The sequence below is a fragment of the Lissotriton helveticus genome, chromosome 10, assembly GCF_964261635.1.
Source record: "Lissotriton helveticus chromosome 10, aLisHel1.1, whole genome shotgun sequence".
NCBI lineage: Eukaryota > Metazoa > Chordata > Amphibia > Caudata > Salamandridae > Lissotriton > Lissotriton helveticus.
In genome coordinates this window covers 494015249-494037907 of record NC_136071.1, presented here as the reverse complement: position 1 = coordinate 494037907, position 22659 = coordinate 494015249, and the positions used below count along the sequence as shown (strand labels likewise).

At 50.3% G+C, this 22659-nt stretch overlaps 1 long non-coding RNA gene across 1 annotated transcript in view; it reads right to left on the bottom strand.

The window, feature by feature from the left end:
* Positions 1 to 352: 352 nt before the first annotated feature.
* The window catches only part of LOC144785348 (uncharacterized), a 163452-nt gene continuing 141145 nt past the window's right edge, over positions 353 to 22659 (bottom strand). The window contains exon 3 of the long non-coding RNA XR_013601834.1: positions 353 to 416. This is a non-coding gene — a long non-coding RNA (uncharacterized LOC144785348). The remainder of the gene's footprint in view (positions 417 to 22659) is intronic.

Genomic DNA, 22659 nt, shown 5'->3' with positions numbered 1-22659 from the left:
TGCTTTTGTTATGGGATAATTAGGCATTTGTGTTTTTGTTGAATGAGTGTAATGGGGAAGGAGTGTGGTAGGTTATCTCGATGGTGTGATTAGTGTAATTGTAGGATAGGATTTGTAATGAGTGTATGGAAGGATGGATTATGTTAGAAGGTCTTGGCTGGTGTCCTATGCTGCTTTTGTCATCATTAGCTTGGAAATAAATCCACTCCTACCAACTTCTTGACATCTGATCCCTTGTGTAACCACAACTTAACACCTACTTTGCCAAGACGCTCAGTGATGCATGGTGTTTCCAAGATATTTGACAATAGCCAGTATTTTGATTCCTAGAATCATATTTTGGCAGGTACCTTGTGGTGGTCCTTCCGGAGGGTAGTACGGAGGAGGTGGTTGAGGTTGTGGCTGGGGTGCATATCCTACAGCGGAAAGAAACACCAAACTCAGTTTAAGAGGAATGAGAGGCATTTTTGCATTCTTGACTCGTACAGCACATTACATCTGTAAACACACACACAAAGATTTTTATTCAGTGTTTCCTAGTGGTTTCGAAGCTTGCATTTCACAGAAAAGAGATATAACGGTGAATTATTTCCCATAAGTCACAGTGCTGAGCTTCCCTAAACAAATAAGACAAAAAAGAAAAAGTATCAAGACATTTTCTCTTTCCTTCAATGCTGTATAATATGATTTCACAATGGCAGTACTGCTCTTAGATAATTAATCAGCACATCAGACAAAATGACCTTTGAAGGTCATCCTTGATGCAAGCATCTACCAATGATTCATCCCCAGTGTTCGAAAATAAAGGCTTTTAAACACAGAACCCTGTCAGCAAAAAGTTACACTGTCCCACATTACTTTATTTTCTGTCTTCATAAATGTCTTGTTAAATTTACTCTGTAATGTCAATGTACTGTAAAATAAGAGTACATTTTATTTCATTTTCTTCGGATGCACATTGCATTTGAAATTTGATTTATTATAGTACACACTGTTGCATAAAATAAATTTTTTAAGTGTTAGCAAAAACACATTTCTCAAAACATTGACAGACATCTGCATTATCATGCAAACAATGACTACAAAACTGATGACGCTCTCATGCTCTAAACCTATCTAAAGCATAGCAAAATCAACTAATAAATCATGTAATATTCTCTAAATATAAACATCAGAGAGTCTAGATTATTTTCTTCACTATGACATGAAAAGAAACATTCTGGCATAATATCAGATCAAATAGTAAGTGTAACCCAAATTTTCCAGAATATGAATGAACTCATTACCATGTCAGTCAGAAAGCATTCCAACCGAACCGTTCTTGGAATGGTTTCCGACAAAATCAGATTCAGAGTCTGACCAACCAATTATGATGCTTCCAAACACTGTTCCGTCTGACTCCCATTGAAATCAATCAGAGCCTGTGGTCCGACCGAATACACAGGCTCCCATTGAAGAAAGGGTTAGGTGGGGAAAATCGTGCACCCTGTGGCGGGCACCCCTTGGTGCCTACCACACTGTGCATGGTTGGAAAGAAGGGTCCCATGGGTACCCCTAGGGACTCTATTCAGAAGACTCTGGGTAAAGGGGGGCTTGCTTCAGGCCCCCAAAGTTGAATTCCGACAGCTGATCCGTGTTGGACAAACCAATTCAGAAAGGCTGTCTAAATCCGACATCGTAATAGGTCGGTCAGAAACGAGGTCCGTAGACCTGCATGAGTCAGCTCCGACCGACTTGGTTCGTCCGAATGCTGGTCAGAACCCACTCGTAAAGTCCAAACACTTTCCGACTATCATAATCGGTCGGTAAGAACGGTTCGAAGGGTTCGAATAGGATTATGAATCAGTCGGAAAGAAGGGTTCGAATGGGATTATGCCAACCTGAATGCTATTTGGAGCCTTTCCGACGACCTCGTATTTGGCCCCTTGGTTATGATGTGCAACTCAGTACACACACATACAAAAGCATAAGGCAACTTAGTCCACATATAAATTAAATATCATAGAGTCATTATTAATACCAAGAAAACAAAGATTCAGAAAAATATATATTTAAACCAAACTGTCTAGAATATCGATAAACTCAGTTGCAATGCACATCTCAGTTGAGAAACAACCACTAAATACTAGTGATTGTTTTATCATACAGTTCCTCACTTAGATTTGTCTCCTCATTAGAACTGCATTGAGTATTACCTTTAATGTATTTGCCCTCCAAAAAGTATTTTGCAATCTAAACGGAGACGTTAATAAAACATACATCAGCATCTGCTTATAAAATTAACATTCTTTAAAAAAACAATTACTGAAAGTAAATTCTTTATTGCCAATTAATGAAAATCATTCCAATGTATACAAGTATTAATAACATTTAAAATTTGGCGTGTGATGAACTATGAATGTGGCTTCAATAAAATGTTTAATTGAAAACACAGCAACATAGGCAGCTGTGAATCACATAAAAATAAATTAGTTACATTAAAATGTAATTTATATTGCTCGTTTCGTCTTGCTTGTAATGTGACTAAGGGGCATATGTATCAACGGAATTTTTAGTCGCAAACGCTGCGAATCGCAAAAAAATCAGCGTTTGCAACAAAAAATTCGGAAAACGGCATGTTTTAGGAAAATCGCATCGCAAAATAAAACTTGCGATTCCTTAACCTTACGTAAGCATTTAAGGAATCGCAAAATGCGATTCCTTCAATGCTATGCAAGAAGCACTCAAGTTTTGCGATTTCACCTTAAGAAATCGCAAATTACCACCAACTTCAAGTTCTTTTACAAAAGCACTTTTTGGCATTTGTGAAGGTGTCATGTGGCACACATACATGCCCTTAGGGCATGTATGTGCACCATATGCACACACATGTTCATTTCAGGGGTGCACCAGGGTGTCCTTATGACACCCTGCACCCTGAAATTATTCTCAATTTGCGATTCTCAAATTGCGAATAGCAAATTGAGAATGCCTTCCCATTCATTCCTATGGGCCTCCTGGCCCATAGAAATGAATGGGAAAGTATTCCTTAATTGCGATTACGCAATTATGGAATACTAAGAAATCGCAAACAAATTGCGATTTTTTACATACATCCCTTTTTGCCATTCTCAAATAGCGATTCTCAAAAAATGGCCATTTGAGAATCGCAAACAGGGATTTTAATACATATGCCCCTAAGGCTGCTACTGGCTAGAAACACTCATCTGTTTTAATATGAAGAGACCGGTGTTTGCTGTGTAAGTAGCCTTGCTACTTGGAGCAAAAACCTGGTGGTCTTGCTTGAAAGCTAAATGCTGTGACCATTCAGGAGAGTGGGTGCGAGATATAGGACATCAGATATGGTTGCGGGCTCAAGAAAGCATAGGAGTGCAGAACTGCCGATGCATGCTATTTCTGGGCAAATTCTGCCTTATCTTTGGTCCGAGATTGGAGGTTTGCAGCTTTGTTAGAGTTCTTTTTGAAAACAATGAAGTCCAGTTTTTTATTCCTGATGTCATCTAGGTTTATGTTACTTAAAGCCTGCTGAAGGACCGTTGGTCATGAGTGTTGGTGATTGCTCTGCCTCCTCAATTCTGACCAACACAAGGCAGCCAGAGAAGCTTGTGGCTCAGCTCTAAGTTTCTAACCGAATTTAGTAAGGGTGCTATTCTTGTCCAGGCTTTGAGGGAACAGGCCAAACTCAAGAATCACTTGGGATTGGGATATGTATTGTGGAAGCTGGAAGAGGTGTTTAAACATGGTCGATTTGGGTTGATTTATTGATGTTGCACCACTTCCCATTAACAATTCGGAGCCATATGATAGTGATGGAAGAGATTTTGCTACTTATGACCTGTAACAAATAGTGATGTGATTTATCACCAATCTTTTTTTGTAGTAGTTTGACTGCAATCTGTAGTTTGTTGGCGAGAGCTCCTTTTTTGTTGAGGTGTCATCTGAACGGTAGTCGGGCAGCCATTAAGAAACCTAAGTAATTGTCTGATTTGAAAAGACATAAGGGTTTTCTGGAGGCTTTCCACTTGAAATTAGGATAGCTGTACCTGCAATAGGCTGAGAAGCATGCCACATGTGTTTGTTGTGATTTAATTCCAGCCATAATGTTTGGGTGCATGATGCCAAGTGGGTAATTAAACACTAGAGTCCAATTGGGGTTTGGCATAATAGAACAATGTCATCGGCATATTGGAGTCATCTGAGTTGTTTTTCTGTTAGTTTGGGAGGGTCGCATGCCACTTCCGATACCTGACTGCCAAGACCGGTCATGTAAATGTTAAATAAAGAGGGGACTAACACACACCCCTGCTTTACGCCTGTGTGAGTGGGAATCTTGCAAATGGTTTTGTGGCCATTACAAATATTGATTTGAGTACAGGTTGATCATGGCTTCCAATAGTTGCGGTGGAACTGCCCAGCAGGCCATTTTGGCCCAAAGACAGGCCCTTGGCACCCTGTCAAATGCTGTTTTAGGGTCCACGAGGCAGACAAAGAGTTTTGAGCTTTTGGCCTTGGCCCTTTCCATGAGTAGGTTGACTGTGAGGAGGTGGTCATCATGCTCATGCCTGCCCTGAAGCACATCTGCATTTGTGGCATAGTATTTACAGAAGAAACCTAGGCTTTCAGGTCTACTAAAAGATTAGAGGCATAGATCTTTGCTTCAACATCAATAAGGTCCAATCAATCTGTAGTCTGCTGGGTTGGTCCGTGAGTCTGATTTGAAAATGGGGTGCAAAATGCTGTCTCTCTAGGGTGCCGGTATGGAGTTGGTGAGGAAAGCATGATTGAACAACGTGGTAAGATGAACAACCCAGAATTGTTTGTCATGTTTGAATAACGCTTTGGAGAGTCCATTTGGGCCTGGCCCCCCTTCACATCTGAGTTGCTTAAGGGTGTGCCGGAGCTCCGAATCATCCAGCCATGGGCCGATGGATGGATTTGATGTTGGAGCTTCTAATAAGGTGCTATGAACAGAGAGCCTTGGATTTTCCAAAACAGTCCTTGTGGGATGGTCAGGAAGGTCCAAGGAATAGGCAGCTGGTATGTGTGCTATCCAATCTGCCTCAGAAATGCCAGCTTTATTGTGGCAATAACACCCATTTCCAAGTTATTTCATTTCAGCCCAAAATAATTTGCTGTTTTTCATTTTGCTCGTGTGAAGGAGATTTATCCATGTTTTTGTCTGGTAGAATATTTTGGCTGACTAAGTGGCCTTCCTGTAGGCTTGCCTAAGAGACTCCAGTTTCTTTCTCATGCCTTGGTTGATCAACGGGTTTGATTTCAGAAGTCTTCAGATCTCTCTGTTGAGCTCCCTTTTTTCAGAAGTAGTGATATAGGAAACCAGGCCTCCCCTATCTGAGTGTTGTTAGTATTTGGGGTAGGATTTGATAGAAGATTAGAAATGAGAGCTGTGGCCAGGATCTCCCAAGCTCTGACCAGTGTTGGGTGCTGTGTATAGCTAGATTGTACTGAGGGCAAGTGCGTGCTTCCAAAATCCATAAAGCCTCTACCACAGGCCTTGCCCATGTGAGACATTTTATATTGAAGGCCCTGGGGGTTGTTAGCAGGTCATTCACAAGAGGGGCCCTCAGTGTGAGAGGCAGTCCCTCCACGTGCTGAATAAAGTGATCGCTCTCTACTCTAGCTGTTATGCCATAGTGAGTGACCATTGGAAATAAATCAGCATCTGCCAACATATAGTCCATAATTGCATTAGTTTTATGTGACAGTCTGGTGAAAGCTGCTGGTCGCTCCTGGAGAAAGTTTTGTTCGCACCTGTAGATGACTGAAGAAGAAATGGAAGCATTTCAAAATCCCAGAAGCCAACCAAGCCTTCAAAGCCGCTGTCACCGTACACCACCTTCTCCTCAAAACTACTATGAAAACAGCCCTCCAGGACAGAATCAATGCCAATGCACACAACAGCAAAGAACTCTTTGCCTTTGTCAAGGAGTTTACCAGACCCAGCAGTGAGACCACAGACATCCTACCCTCTCAAGACCTCTGCAACAAACTCAGGCAGATCTACAACAGCTGTGACACCCAAGACCCTCCCACCATGCCCACCACCACTGCACCCAATGACACCGCCCCTACCACAGATCTTGCTCAACTGGACCCCAACAACCACGGAAGGTACACACAAGACCATGAAGAGCAACCACTCCAGAGCCCCCCTCAGACCCCTGTCCGCACCACATCTTCCATAGAGCCACCACCTTCATAGCTCTGAGCTACGTCACACCATCAACTGCTCCAACGAGACCGCCACCTTCCCAGACTATTGGAAAGACGGCAAGATAAACCCCCTGCTGAAGAAGCCATCCGATGACCCGACAGACCTCAAGAATGTTTGACCTATCTCCCTGCTCCCCTTCCCTACAAAGGTCATCGAGAATGCCTTCAATGCCCTACTCTCTGAGTTCATCTAAAACAACCACATCCTGGACATCTCCCAACCTGGCTTCTGAAGCATCCACAGCACAGAGACTGCCCTCATCACTGCCACTGACAGCATCCGCTTCCTTCTCACCCGGAGCGAAACAGCAGCCCTCATCCTTCTGAACCTTTCAGCCTTCAACACCATATACCACCGCACCCTAATTATGAGACTCCACGGTGCTGGCATCCACAACAAGGCTCTAGACTGGATTTGCTGCTTCCTAACTGGTCGAACATAGCGAGTCAGACAACCACTGTTCCTCTCGGAAATCAAAGAGATCAGTTGCGGAGTGCCCAGGGCTCCTCCCTGAACCCCACCCTCTTCAGCGTCTACATAGCCCTACTCGCAGGCATCATCGGTAACTACAGACTCAACATCGCCTCCCGTGCCAAAGACACCCAGTTGACCCTCTCCCCCACCAATGAACCCATATTCGCCAAAAACAAATTTGACAACGGGATGAAGGCCGTCACCACCTGGATGAGAGACAACTGCCTCAAACTCAACTCGGACATGACCGAAGTACTCATCCTGGGACCTACCCCCTCAGCTTGGGATGACTCCTCGTGGCCTGTCACGCTAGGAACACATCCCAGATCCACCGACCACGCACAAAACCTTGGCATCATAATGAACTTATCACTCACAATGAACCATCAGATCAATGCTGTTTCCACATCATGCCCCCTCGCACTTCGCCTGCTTCGAAAGACCTTCATATGGATCCCCACTGAATCCGGAGAGACGATCACCCACACACTCATCAGCAGCAGACTCAACTACGCCAACGCATTTTACATCAGCGTCATCCAGAAACTCCTCATGAAACTACTGAACAATCAAAATGCCACAGCCAGACTGGTCCTCAACATCCCCCAACACAGCCCACATCACCAAACACCTGCAAGAACCCCACTGGCTCCCAGTCAACAAAATAGTCACTTTCAAATTCCTAACACACACCTACAAATCCCTCAATGATGCAGGACCAGCATTTATGAACCACTGCCTCTCATCCCATGTACCCACCAGACACCTACGCTCCACCCAACTGGCCCTGGCCACCGTCCACTGGATCCGCAAGACCAGGACTGGAGGAGGATCCTTCTCCTACCACACCTTCAAGACTTGGAACACCCTGCCTCTCCACCTCAGGCAATCTCTGTCACTGACCCAATTCAGGAAGGATCTCAGGACCTGGCTCTTCGACTGAACCCCAGTGCCCAGATGGCTCAGCATCCCCCATCGTCCCCTCAGCGCCTTGAGACCCTCACGGGTGAGTAGTCATGCTATACAAACCTCGATTGATTGATACACTTTGCAGAGAGACCAGTGGGTCTCCAATTGGTTTACAGAGGCTAAAGTATATAATACTAACGATCTCTTTTGTGGTAGCATGTGTGAGAGGTTAGGCTTATTAGAGGGTAGTGCTATGCATTTAGAGGGTAGTGGTAAGCATTGGTTGCACTCACAGAGCCAATACATGAGACACACACTCAAAGAATAAATCAGAGACCAAATGAAAAAAATAACACTTCTTTTGATATATGTTTCAAAACTAAGAACTTTGTTAAAAGGTAAATACTGTTTTCAATAGCAATTCATACAGGCAAGCAAAGCTTTTAAATGTGTTCACCTTTACGCACAATGCAATGGAAGGAAAGGTCAGAAATGCCTAAAGGTAGCTACAGTCGGTTCCAGGGGTTCACCTTCAGGGTTTAGAGCTATGGTGGGCCAATGTCCAAAGTACTACCAGCCGTTCTTGAGGGAACTGCACTTGTTCTACCTGGAGCAGGGTGCTGGTGAAGTTGGTAGCAGGTGCGCTATGGCCACTCAAAAACTGGCTGCAAAGGGGGGGAGTGGGTGTAAGTCAGTGAGCTCCCAAATGGGGGCTTAGATCAAGAGAAGTGTTAGAGCAAAGAGACACAGCCAGATTCGGGACCCAGGCCGGGCGTCTCGGGTGCAGAGTGGTTAGGTCGGCTGGGCTGGGTGCGCAAAGCTCACAGTCAGGGACAAACAGCTCACAGGGGCAAAATCAAGGTAGCTGGGCCACTAACAAAGTGGTTCCCAGTGATTCCAATGTCCCTCAATGGCTGCCTACTCCTGGTGCAGAGGTAATCCGTACGGTAATCGTAATGTTGGTGTTTGGTGCAGGGCGTCCGATACCCTGTTTGTTTATTAAATTAGCACAGTTAATTAAAACCATTGCAGTAAAATGTCATCATAGCACTGTTACCACGTTAAAAACAAAACAAAGCAAACCATCAAATTTCAGTTCCTACACATATTACTGATGCATCAGTCTTGTAATTACTGTTGTAGTCATGTGACAGGCTTCAAAAACCAAGGATGCAGTGATTTGGTACGGAGACGCTAGGGCAAAGTGCAAAAATAGTCTGTGATAAGTTTTTGGAGATGAGGAGCTGGTAGGGCCGGGGCGGGAGAGGGCGTCCTGTACACTGGGGGTTTGCTCTGCACCGCTCCGGTTGGTACTGGTGTTTTCACTCCTGGTGGGGCGACATATCTGACCTTCCAGAGCATGATTACCTTCTCCTGGTCATCTCAGCATCGGTCAGCTCAGGTGTCTGCAAGGTGATGGGCCGAACTCTGCTTAGGTGCCTGTGGATGGCAGGAGAGTGGCTCTTCTATTCCAATGGAGAATGTAGGTGACTTTCAAAGTGCTGGCAGGTTACCCAAGGTTTTGGTAGTTCTCCTGCTCACAGGACGAGTCATCCTGTTGAGATTGTCGAGAGAGGGCTGAAGACGGGCAGGGTTTTGCACCAAAAGTCTACAGATCTGCTGCAGTTCTCACCAGGCAGTGAATCTTTGTTATTCTCCTTCTCTTGATCCATCAAATCTTAGTTCTTGGTTAGAGAGGTGCAACTTAAATAGTGAATATAGGGGGGTTTAAGGGGAGTGACAGGTAGTAGCCAATGGGCTACTTACTTTTAGGCTGTCAACACCCTTTATATGACCACTTTGTGTGGGAAGTGGGCATAACCCTAACACTAGAATGCTAAATTCCATCCAGAACAAGACAGAGGAATCTGAAAAGTGGGATCCGCATCAGCTGGTCCACCATAGGGGTGGTGCTGTCTGAATGTGGGCACACCGCCTAATCTTACAAATGTTCCCACTTGTCTTGCAACCAAAAATTGGGAACAGAACAGGAGGCGGGCATACACTATCTGGAGAGGCTGGGGTTGCATAACAAAGGCGGCAGGAACTTTGAAGGGTCCCGCCCTGGAATGCATATCCTGCGTTGAGGAGGTGTGAACACCTCCACCTAGAGAAGGCTTTGTTCCTGGCCTCTGAGAACGAAGGCTCTCACCTCAGGAGGTCAAAAAACCTGTCTATGATTGTGGTTTGTCTAGACCAGTCAGTCCACACACTAATAGCTGATACGTTTTCAGGGGGTAACTCTAAGGCAGGGGTACTCAAAGTACGGCCCGCGGGCCAGTAGCGGCCCGGCAAGCCTTCAGTGGCGGCCCGCGGAGCTTGAGACATCGCACCTGTGTGTGGTTTTTTTTTCAAACACCTTGGGGAGCAGCAGTGAGAGTCAGAGACACTGCTCTGTGGGGGCCCGGGCGATTCCAGCCACAGTCAAGAGTGGAGCTGCAGGGGCGCTAAGAGGTGAACAAAGCCTCATTAACAAACAAATGGTCGTTTAAAGACCTGTTAAGTACTGGGGTGCCCTGGAAGCTGTGTCAGCCCAGGCTGACACACAGGGGAGAGGGGGTGGGAGGGGGGAGGACAGAGCAGGGAGTGAGAGTCTGGGTGAGGGAGGTGGAGGTGAGAGCAGGGAGTGAGAGCCCGGGTGAGGGAGGTGGAGGGCAGAGCAGGGAGTGAGAGCCCGGGTGAGGGAGGTGGAGGGCAGAGCAGGGAGTGAGAGCCCGGGTGAGGGAGGTGGAGGGCAGAGCAGGGAGTGAGAGCCCAGTGAGGTGGGAGGGCAGAGCAGCCAGTGAGAGCCCGGGTGAGGGAGGTGGGAGGGCAGAGCAGGGAGTGAGAGCCCGGGTGAGGGAGGTGGAGGGCAGAGCAGCGAGTGAGAGCCCGGGTGAGGGAGGTGAAGGGCAGAGCAGGGAGTGAGAGCCCGGGTGAGGGAGGTGGGGGGGCACAGCAGGGAGTGAGAGCCGGGTGAGGGAGGTGGAGGGCAGAGCAGGGAGTGAGAGCCTGGGTGAGGGAGGTTGGATGGCAGAGCAGGGAGTGGGAGCCCGGGTGAGGGAGGTGGAGGGCAGAGAAGCGAGTGAGAGCCTGGGTGAGGGAGGTGGAAGGCAGAGCAGGGAGTGAGAGCCCGGTGAGGGAGGTGGAGGGCAGAGCAAGGAGTGAGAGCCCTGTGAGGTGGGAGGGCAGAGCAGCGAGTGAGAGCCCGGGTGAGGGAGGTGGGAGGGCAGAGCAGGGAGTGAGAGCCCGGGTGAAGGAGGTGGAGGGCAGAGCAGGGAGTGAGAGCCCGGGTGAGGGAGGTGGAGGGCAGAGCAGGGAGTGAGAGCCCGGGTGAGGGAGGTGGAGGGCAGCGCAGCGAGTGATAGCCCGGGTGACGGAGGTGGAGGGCAGAGCAGGGAGTGAGAGCCCTGTGACGTGGGACAGCAGAGCAGCGAGTGAGAGCCCGGGTGAGGGAGGTGGGAGGGCAGAGCAGGGAGTGAGAGCCCTGTGAGGTGGGAGGGCAGAGCAGCGAATGAGAGCCCGGGTAAGGGAGGTGGGAGGGCAGAGCAGGGAGTGAGAGCCTGGGTGAGGGAGATGGAGGGCAGAGCAGGGAGTGAGAGCCCGGGTGAGGGAGGTGGAGGGCAGAGCAGGGAGTGAGAGCCCGGGTGAGGGAGGTGGAGGGCAGAGCAGGGAGTGAGAGCCCTGTGAGGTGGGAGGGCAGAGCAGGGAGTGAGAGCCCTGTGAGGTGGGAGGGCGGAGCAGCGAGTGAGAGCCCGGGTGAGGGAGGTGGGAGGGCAGAGCAGGGAGTGAGAGCCCGGGTGAGGGAGGTGGAGGGCAGAGCAGGGAGTGAGAGCCCGGGTGAGGGAGGTGGAGGGCAGAGCAGGGAGTGATAGCCTGGGTGAGGGAGGTGGAGGGCAGAGCAGGGAGTGAGAGCCCAGGTGAGGGAGGTGGAGGGCAGAGCAGGGAGTGAGAGCCGGGTGAGGGAGGTGGAGGGCAGAGCAGGGAGTGAGAGCCCGGGTGAGGGAGGTGGCGGGCAGCAGGGAGTGAGAGCCCGTGTGAGGGAGGTGGAGGGCAGCAGGGAGTGAGAGCCTGGGTGAGGGAGGTGGAGGGCAGAGCAGGGAGTGAGAGCCCAGGTGTGGGAGGTGGAGGTCAGAGCAGGGAGTGAGAGCCTGGGTGAGGGAGGTGGGAGGGCAGAGCAGGGAGTGAGAGCATGGGTGAGGGAGGTGGGAGGGCAGAGCAGGGAGTGAGAGCCGGGTGAGGGAGGTGGAGGGCAGAGCAGGGAGTGAGAGCCCGGGTGAGGGAGGTGGAGGGCAGCAGGGAGTGAGAGCCCGGGTGAGGGAGGTGGAGGGCAGCAGGGAGTGAGAGCCTGGGTGAGGGAGGTGGAGGGCAGAGCAGGGAGTGAGAGCCCAGGTGAGGGAGGTGGAGGGCAGAGCAGCGAGTGAGAGCCGGGTGAGGGAGGTGGAGGGCAGAGCAGGGAGTGAGAGCCTGGGTGAGGGAGGTTGGATGGCAGAGCAGGGAGTGGGAGCCCGGGTGAGGGAGGTGGAGGGCAGAGCAGCGAGTGAGAGCCTGGGTGAGGGAGGTGGAAGGCAGAGCAGGGAGTGAGAGCCCGGTGAGGGAGGTGGAGGGCAGAGCAAGGAGTGAGAGCCCTGTGAGGTGGGAGGGCAGAGCAGCGAGTGAGAGCCCGGGTGAGGGAGGTGGGAGGGCAGAGCAGGGAGTGAGAGCCCGGGTGAAGGAGGTGGAGGGCAGAGCAGGGAGTGAGAGCCCGGGTGAGGGAGGTGGAGGGCAGAGCAGGGAGTGAGAGCCCGGGTGAGGGAGGTGGAGGGCAGAGCAGCGAGTGATAGCCCGGGTGACGGAGGTGGAGGGCAGAGCAGGGAGTGAGAGCCCTGTGACGTGGGACGGCAGAGCAGCGAGTGAGAGCCCGGGTGAGGGAGGTGGGAGGGCAGAGCAGGGAGTGAGAGCCCTGTGAGGTGGGAGGGCAGAGCAGCGAATGAGAGCCCGGGTGAGGGAGGTGGGAGGGCAGAGCAGGGAGTGAGAGCCTGGGTGAGGGAGATGGAGGGCAGAGCAGGGAGTGAGAGCCCGGGTGAGGGAGGTGGAGGGCAGAGCAGGGAGTGAGAGCCCGGGTGAGGGAGGTGGAGGGCAGAGCAGGGAGTGAGAGCCCTGTGAGGTGGGAGGGCAGAGCAGGGAGTGAGAGCCCTGTGAGGTGGGAGGGCGGAGCAGCGAGTGAGAGCCCGGGTGAGGGAGGTGGGAGGGCAGAGCAGGGAGTGAGAGCCCGGGTGAGGGAGGTGGAGGGCAGAGCAGGGAGTGAGAGCCCGGGTGAGGGAGGTGGAGGGCAGAGCAGGGAGTGATAGCCTGGGTGAGGGAGGTGGAGGGCAGAGCAGGGAGTGAGAGCCCGGGTGAGGGAGGTGGAGGGCAGAGCAGGGAGTGAGAGCCGGGTGAGGGAGGTGGAGGGCAGAGCAGGGAGTGAGAGCCCGGGTGAGGGAGGTGGCGGGCAGCAGGGAGTGAGAGCCCGTGTGAGGGAGGTGGAGGGCAGCAGGGAGTGAGAGCCTGGGTGAGGGAGGTGGAGGGCAGAGCAGGGAGTGAGAGCCCAGGTGTGGGAGGTGGAGGTCAGAGCAGGGAGTGAGAGCCTGGGTGAGGGAGGTGGGAGGGCAGAGCAGGGAGTGAGAGCATGGGTGAGGGAGGTGGGAGGGCAGAGCAGGGAGTGAGAGCCGGGTGAGGGAGGTGGAGGGCAGAGCAGGGAGTGAGAGCCCGGGTGAGGGAGGTGGAGGGCAGCAGGGAGTGAGAGCCCGGGTGAGGGAGGTGGAGGGCAGCAGGGAGTGAGAGCCTGGGTGAGGGAGGTGGAGGGCAGAGCAGGGAGTGAGAGCCCAGGTGAGGGAGGTGGAGGGCAGAGCAGGGAGTGAGAGCTGGGTGTGGGAGGTGGAGGTCAGAGCAGGGAGTGAGAGTCTGGGTGAGGGAGGTGGGAGGGCAGAGCAGGGAGTGAGAGCCTGGGTGAGGGAGGTGGGAGGGCAGAGCAGGGAGTGAGAGCCGGGTGAGGGAGGTGGAGGGCAGAGCAGGGAGTGAGAGCCTGGGTGAGGGAGGTTGGAGGGCAGAGCAGGGAGTGGGAGCCCGGGTGAGGGAGGTGGAGGGCAGAGCAGGGAGTGAGAGCCCGGGTGAGGGAGGTGGAGGGCAGAGCAGGGAGTGAGAGCCCGGGTGAGGGAGGTGGATGGCAGGGCAGGGAGTTAGAGCCGGGTGAGGGAGGTGGCGGGCAGGGCAGGGAGTGAGAGCCCGGGTGAGGGAGGTGGAGGGCAGAGCAGGGAGTGTGAGCCCGGGTGAGGGAGGTGGAGGGCAGCAGAGAGTGAGAGCCAGGTGAGGGAGATGGAGGGCAGAGCAGGGAGTGAGAGCCCGGGTGAGGGAGGTGGAGGGCAGAGCAGGGAGTGAGAGCCCGGGTGAGGGAGGTGGAGGGCAGCAGGGAGTGAGAGCCGGGTGAGGTGACAGAGGGCAGCAGGGAGTTAGAGTCGGGTGAGGTGGGAGGGCAGCAGGGAATGAGAGCCGGGTGAGGTGACAAAGGGCAGCAGGGAGTGAGAGCCGGGTGAGGTGAGACAGATAGAGATAGAGACAGATAAAGATATATAGAGACAGATAGAGGCAGAGACAGATAGAGACAGGGACAGACGGAGCTAGATAGGGTCAGAGACAGGGACAGCCAGAGACAGATAGAGGCAGAGACAGACAGCGATAGAGACAGACATCGATAGAGACAGCGATAGAGACAGACATAGAGAGAGACAGACAGAGAGAGAGACAGACAGAGAGAGACAGAGGGAGAGAGGGAGACAGACATAGGAAGGCATGGAGACAGACTGAGAGAGACAGATAGAGGGAGAGAGGGAGGGAGACAGACAGAGGGAGAGAGGGAGACAGACAGAGGGAGACAGACAAAGGGAGGGAGACAGAGGGAGGGGGATAGACAGAGGGAGGGAGACAGACAGGGGGAGGGAGACAGACGGAGGGAGATAGACAGAGGGAGGGAGACAGACAGAGGGAGACAGACAGACAGAGGGAGGGGTGGAGACAGACATAGGGAGGGAGGCAGAGGGAGACAGACAGAGGGAGACAGAGGGAGACAGACAGCCAGAGGGATGGAGACACACAGACAGAGGGAGGGAGACAGACAGACAGAGGGAGGGAGACAGACAGAGGGAGGGAGACAGAAAGACAGAGGGAGACAGAGGGAGGGAGGGAGACAGACAGAGGGAAAGAGGGAGGGAGACAGAGGGAGGGAGGCAGAGGGAGGGAGGGAGACAGGGAGGGAGGGAGACAGAGGGAGGTAGAGGGATAGAGGGATAGAGGGAGACAGACAGAGGGGGACAGACAGAGGGGGACAGACAGAGGGGGACAGACAGAGGGAGACAGACACAGACAGACAGACAGAGACAGACAGACAGAGGGAGGGAGACAGAAAGACAGAGGGAGACAGAAAGACAGAGAGAAAAAGAAGGACACAGAGAGACAGACAGAGGGAGGGAGACAGACAGAGGGAGGGAGACAGACAGAGGGAGGGAGACAGAGGGAGAGAGGGAGGGAGACAGAGGGAGACAGACAGAGGGAGACAGAGACAGAGAGACAGACCGAGACAGACAGACAGACTGAGGGAGGGAGACAGACAGAGGGAGAGAGACAGAAAGACAGAGGGAGAGAGACAGAGGTAGGGAGACAGACAGAGGGAGGTAGACAGAAAGACAGAGTGAGACAGACAGAAAGACAGAGTGAGACAGACAGACGGAGGGAGGGAGACAGAGGGAGATGGACAGTGGGACACAGATAGATGGAGACAGATGGAGGGAGACGGAGTGAGGGAAGGAAAGAGAGGGAGGGAGACAGAGAGAGAAAGAGAGGTAAGACAGAGAGAGACAGAGGGAAACAGAGAGAGAGGGAAGGAGGGAGCGAGAGAGAGAGATAGAAGGAGGGAGGGAGAGGGAGGGAGAGATAGGGAGAGAGAGAGAAAGAGAGATGTGTGTGTATGCTGGTCTGTTGGCTCAGTGGATGAACGCGTCAGCTGCAGGGGCCTGTGTTCAGCTTCATGGTCACAGTTTTTTTCTTTCTAGCCCCTTCCCCCTCCCCCACTGACCCCGCCTCCACCGGTGCGGCCCTCGGCCACAAACCACACTGTAAATTTGGCCCCCGAGAGAAAGTTTGTGAGTACCCATGCTCTAAGGCAGAGGTCTTCAAACTTTTTGATGCCGAGACCCCCTTGTAAAACCTTTTTAGGCGTAAGGACCCCCTTCCGACAAAAGTTTCTAGAAACTGGTACTCCTCAACTTTTGACAACCATAAATGCGCCTGTTAGACCTCATCACATCCATCCATCCATCATTCATCCTTCCAGCCATACATCCATCCACCCTTTCATCCATAAATCCATCCTTTACCCATCCACCCATCCATCCATCCACCTTTTCACACATCCATCCATGATTCATCCATGCAATCTTTTATGCATCATACATCCATCCACCCTTTCATCCTCCCATCCATACACCCATCCTTCATCCATCCACCCTTTCATCCATCCATCCTTTCATCCACCTATCATTCATCCCCCCACCTTTTCACACATCCATCCATGCATCATTCATCCATGCATCATTCATCCTTCCAACCTTTTATCCATATAACCATCCATCCTTCATCCATCCACCCCTTCCATCCATCCTTGCATCCATCCTTCATCCTTCCATGCATCCTTCATCCTTCCATCCATCCTTCATCCGTCCACCCTTTCATCCTTCCATCCATACATCATTCACCCATCCACCCATCTTTTCACACATCCATCCATGCATCATTCATCCATGCATCCTTTTATCCATCCATACATCCATCCTTCATCCACCCTTTCATCCTTCCATCCATCTATCCTTCATCTATCCACCCTTTGATCCTTCCATCCATACATCCATCCTTCATCCATCCACCCTTTCATCCATACACACACCCATCCATCCACCCATCATTCATCCCCACCGTTTCACACATCCATTCATGAATCGTTCATCCATGCAACCTTTTATCCATCCATATATCCATCCTTTCATCCATCCTTCATCCGTCAACCCTTTCATCCTTCCATCCACACATCTATCCTTCATCCATTCACCCTTTCATCCTTCCATCCATCTATCCTTCATCTATCCACCCTTTCATCATTCCATCCATACATCCATCCTTCATGCATCCACCCTTTCATCCATACATACATACATCCACCATCATTCATCCCCCCACCTTTTTACACATCCATCCATGCATCATTCATCCATGCAACCTTTTATCCATCCATACATCCATCCTTCATCCATCCATCCTTTTATCCATCCTTCATCCGTCCACCCTTTCATCCATACATCTATCCTTCATCCATCCACCCTTTCATTCTTCCATCCATACATCCTTCATCCATCCACCCTTCCATCCATCCATTCACCCATCATTCATCCACCCATCTTTTCACACAAGCATCCATCCAACCTTTAATCCTTTTGATGAATAAAAAAACGTATTTAAATCTAAAAAAAGAAATTAAAAAAAAGAAATGTATAGGCACTAGATATCACAGGCTCTTAGGCCCAGAGTTCCAAATATTAAATATACAAGCCAATTTTCAAACTCCTATACTGTGGCTCACGGAAAAAAATAGCCTTTATAGGTCTTGCATAAAGGATCTGTCCAAGATAAAATAACAAGATAGATGTATAAACAAGTGATTAACAGCAAAATAGAAGTCTGGGAAAGAAAATAGCAAAAATTGGAGATTCACAAATCTAAAACCAATCTATTTCTTTACAGAACAACATATTCAGTCCTCAATCGATAGTAAAGAAGCAAGAATAGCTGTAAACGAGGAATTTTCATTACAGGGAGCCTCTCTTGAAAAAGCGAAAGAATTCCAATACCTACTGTACTCCTGGCTCTCAAAATGTGGGCAGAGCCAACACCTCTGTAGAGATGCTCACATATTTGTCTGTCGACAGCAGAATGCAATTGTAACGAAAGCAGTGATCATCTTCCTCAAGACGTGAATACATTTAAAAGAAATGCAGGAAAAACAGAATGGTCCCGAATAAGCCATATGTCAGCCTATTGTTCTTCAAAACGGTTCAACTTCCTGAGAGGTGTGTTTTCCATTTTGGGAGCAGCAGAAATGGAGAAACAATCTTTAATTAATCTAAACTTCTATTTGTCAACCTTTCCTTTCCGGAACGAAACGAAACCCGATGCGACTAAATTGTGAATTATTTCATTAATATAATTTCAAAATGAGGACTAAAAGTAAAATGTGTGCTTTTACTGCATATCTAATGTAGGTAGCACATGTGAATTGTGATTTTCACAAAAAAATCCATCATTAATCACACCCTTTCTGCTCTTGATACTATCATGCAGAAAAGGAACTGATATTCTGTGAAGCAATTGTGTTTAAAATCCTAATTTACCTTTCCTGCCTGCCCAAAGGGCAGCAGATTCCTTGTGATAGTTCCTGCCATGTAAGCCTGGTATGTGGTAGATGACAGGATTGTACACACACACACAGCCACACCCGAGTACTTGACAGGTTGTTAAAAGACCTTGTACTTGTTAATGAGGGCTTGATGTTTTTCATCCCTTGGTGTGAACTCGGCCTCCGCCGTAAGCACCATCACTCAGCCCGACGCCAGGAACTGCATGCTCTGACAGAATCTGCGACCCCCTTCCAAGGAAAAAAAGTGCAAAAAAGTGAATTTTTCAAAGAAATCGCAAATTACCACCAATTTTAAGTTGGTAGTAATTTGCGATTTCTTAGGGAGAAATCTCACAACTTGGGTGCTTTTTACATCGTATTTAAGTAATGCTATTCCTTAAATGCTGTTGCAAAATAAGGATTCGCAAATTTTGCGATTCCCTATTTTGCGAGGTGCCTTTTGGGATGTATCATCTCAAAAGGCATTTTCCCGTTCGCAAAAGGGCCAATTCTGAGAATCGGCCCATTTGCGAAGGGGAAATGGGCTTCATACATATGCCCCTTTATCTCTTAGTCAAGGTCGCTCTGCCTGTGCTCACCGTTAGAATAGTAGGAGAATGCCTCTTTCTAGTGGGAAAGGTATGCGCTAATGAGAACAGTGTATTCATAAAGGAAAAGAAACAAGGCCCAACCTTGAAGAAACAAGAGCTACCAAAATCTATGTTTTACAGAAAATATATATATTTTTTTGATCATGGTTCAAAATGGAGGCCAAACAGAAAATGCTGCCGTGAATGCTAACGTACATAAACAACACATGAGCAACACAACGAAAACATTTTTATTCTAACAGATGGGATATGCCCTATCTGATTTTTTCGGTCTTTGTGGTGAGATTTTGTGGGTTCTTTGTCTCTCCACTAAGGGGGGAAACATGGCTCAAGAGTTTTGGAAGCAGATTTTGGAGGAAGCCTTACACATCAGTCCCCTCTGCCTTTTACGGGATAACGAAGAAGCAAACATTGTCCCTGCGGCTCCTGTCTTCAAGGTCAGTGATCTTGTTGCGCATGCACCAGAATTCTGGGCCCTTGCCTCGGATGTTGGCGATTCTCGTTTCCAATTCTGTCAAGCATTACTCTAACCCCTCCACTTTGTCCTGAAAACCGGTGGGGTCCGTCTGGATAGACTGCATTTTCTCCATCAGGTTTGACATCTTTGCACCCATGACCTCCAATCTGTCCATTACCATTGATTTCTTTGAGTATCAGGTCATTGTGTGTTCCAAGGGGCCCGTGGAAGGGGTGGATGAAGATTAGCTGCTGTGTTGACTTACTGGACGCAATCACACACTGTACGGAGGGCCTGCAGTCATTCAGCCTCCCAGGTGCATGTGTTTGCCCCTGTTGACCGGCGTGTCACCCCATTTGAGCCGGTGAGTAAGTGACAGTGAAGTCAGGGAGTTAGACTGTGCCACTCTCTCAGTGGCACCCCAGCATCCACTGGGTCCTCAAGATCACCTGTTCACCCCTGGGGTGGCACACTGATGGAGTAGTTGAATAGAATAGTAGAGTAAGTCCCAGCAAGGGCCAGTGCACAGTCTGAGGCCTACACTGTGACAGTGAGTTCCTGACAATCCATGCCCCCCCCCCCCATAGGGTATTCAGTCTGCCCTTCGCGAGTATGTAAATAGACTGGCTACCTTCCCAGTGGTACGCTATGTCCAGCTGAAAGCAGGTGGAGGCCTGGGCCAGCGCTGTGCCTTCACAAGCACTATGCGGCGTGGAGAGCTGGGTGTTGTCCTGATCCGGCCTAAAGTGGCTCCCCTGCTGCAAGTCCTCCGGTAAGGGAGCAAACAGTTGGGTGAAGGAGCAAGAAATATTTGACAATCATTGGCATCACAGTCGTCCTTGTGCACCCACCCCGCCCAGTTGGTTAGTGATATAATGCACTGCCTCAGCTACACCCTCAAGGGCCAACTCCTCAGGGCTAGCTGGCCTACAAGCCAAGGCTGCACCACAGCACTGTGATTGGGTGATGCTGTTCCCCGGTGTTCCATGCCGCGTTGAGCCACGAGGGCCCATGACAATCACTGGCTGCCCATTGCAGGTTGCTGCAGCAGAGGGAAGGCACATGGAGGCCATCAATCAGGTCCTTAATGGTTCTGAGGACCCCCTCTGCCCACAGACATTGGGTTTGCGCCATGTACTGGTGCTGGTTCCCCTAAGACCTCCTGTAGAAAAGTAGGATCTGCTTTAATGGTTACCCCCACTTTTTGCCTGGTGTGCTGTTTCTGACTAGTCTGACTGGGATCATACTAATCAGGACCCCAGTCTCAGTGCTTTCTCCCCTAAATTGGTTATGGTGAGTACTTAGGTTCATCCCAGATTGGCTACTGGTGAACCTTCATAGGTCCCTAGTATATGGTACTGAGGTACACAGGGCATAGGTACACCAGGGGTTCCCCATGTGTTGAAGTATGCATTGTACCACCCATGGGAGACCCCACAAACTCAGAGTAAAGGTTTGCCATTGCAGCCGGTGTAAGCTGGTGCAGCCCCACTTACAAACGAACCTATAAGTCACCCCTAAAGCAGGCCTTTTAATCCTGAAGGAAGGGTGCTTGGTTTTAAGTGTGAAGGTGCCCGTGCAGTAGCAGGACAGCCCTACAGCCTTCGGAGTCCATTCTCCCTGGTTGTAAGTGCATCAGCCATTAGGATACATGGAGTGGCCATGCGTCATTATGAGATTGCTAACTCTACACTGGCTGTAACAAACCCTGTCATGTTTGGTATCAAACATGTTGGAATCATACCCCCACTCAGTAGCCGGTGTGGGAGGTATAATTCCATGCACTGTAAATCTCCTCCGGGAGGACATCGGTGCACCCAGTACAAGTCTTCCAGAATCAGACAGCAAGCTAGGGCTGCTGCCAACCAGAGACATGATTCTGCCCTCCTGCTGCTGGGCCAAGCTTAAGCAGCGGCAGAAAGAACAATAGATATCCTGTCACAGGGTGGTGTGACAATCACCCAGACAGGGTTAAGTATATTGGGGCAGGGTGGGTGTGCTTGCCAGCACCACTGAGACTGCTTGAAGAGCACACTTGGTGCCCTCCTTCCATACTCCAGTTCAAACCAATTCAGGGAGCTGTTGGTGGCCGCGCTGGCACAAAACTGGATAAAGGACATGAGAGTATCCTCTCCACTGTCCAGCCCTTCTTTGGGAGGTACCCCTGACTCATCCCACGTCTTTCCATGGGGTACTCAAGGGCTCACCTGTGCGCAGGTCCTTAGATTCATCCTGATATTCGATTCAGTTCCTACTCGACGTCATCTTCAACCGGCTGGACACTCTGACCGCGTCGTGCTGACCGAGTCAGACTGACCGCATTGAACTTCGCTTAGGGAAACTGAGACTGCAACCGGGAAGACTCTAAATGCTCCGGGCCTCATCAACCTGCGAGTCTGTTGCCTCAACCGTGTCCATGCTCCCCACAGGTCCCTCACAGGGCCCGTGGGCATCCAAAACATCCAATGGAATCTCCCTGGGAGTGAAGGAGTCACTCCCCTTCATTTGCAGGCACCGCAACATTGCTGATCGGTTTGCTGATCATGGGCTCCTACGGACTCAACAGGCTCTTTGACACAGGTGATGGCTCTGCAACTCCCTCAATGCCTGCCCTGCCCTCAGACCGATTTTGAGGCCAGTATCCCTTGCCTGTACATTTGGAACTGAGGGCCAGATGTACGATGTAAAATTGCATTCGCGAAGGGGTTTGCGAACCGTTTCCGCATAGAATTTTTGTCTGGGCCGTGTACTTAAACTATTTTGGGATTCGCAAAAATGTTTGCGACTCGCGAAATAATTTATTGCGAGTCACTATTAGGAAGGGACGTTGCCTTCCTAATAGCGATCGCAGAGCCATGTATGGATGTTTTGCAACCGCAATTGCAGTCGCAAAACACTCGCAAATTACCGACCTTTTCAAGAGGGTGGTAATGACGCCGCAAATGGGAAGGAGTCCCCAGGGGACCCCCTTCCCTTTTGTGACTGGCTCCAAAAATATGTTTTAATGTTAGGCAGTGGTCCCAGGGACCATTGCCTGCCCTGTAAAAATGAACGAAAACGTTTCATTTTAAAAAAAAAATTGTAACCTGTATTCCTTTCAGAAAAACGGGTTGCAATATAAAAAAAAAGAGCTGCTTTCTTTTAAATCAATCACAGAGATTGTGGTCTGCTGAGCCCAGCATGCCACCATCCCTGGGAGGGTCTGTCATTCCCAATAGGCTCGCAAATTGCGAGAAGCTCATTTTTATTCATGAGCCTCACAATTTGCGACCCCATTGGGAATCGGAACCAGTGTTAAACACACTGTTGTGCATGCCAAACAGTGCCTCTCAAATTGCGAGTCTCAAAAGACTCGCAATTTGCGAGGTGCTATTTTGCCCATTGAACATCTCCTCCTGAGTCCCTGTGCACTGTGTCAGCTGGCCGCTGCTAAGGCTAGTAGACTCCAGAGATCTTCGGGTCCTCTCAAAGGACTTCTTTGATCCCAGTGGGCTCCCCTGTTTGGTTGGAGCCTGCTCTGAATCCCCTCCACTTGGTA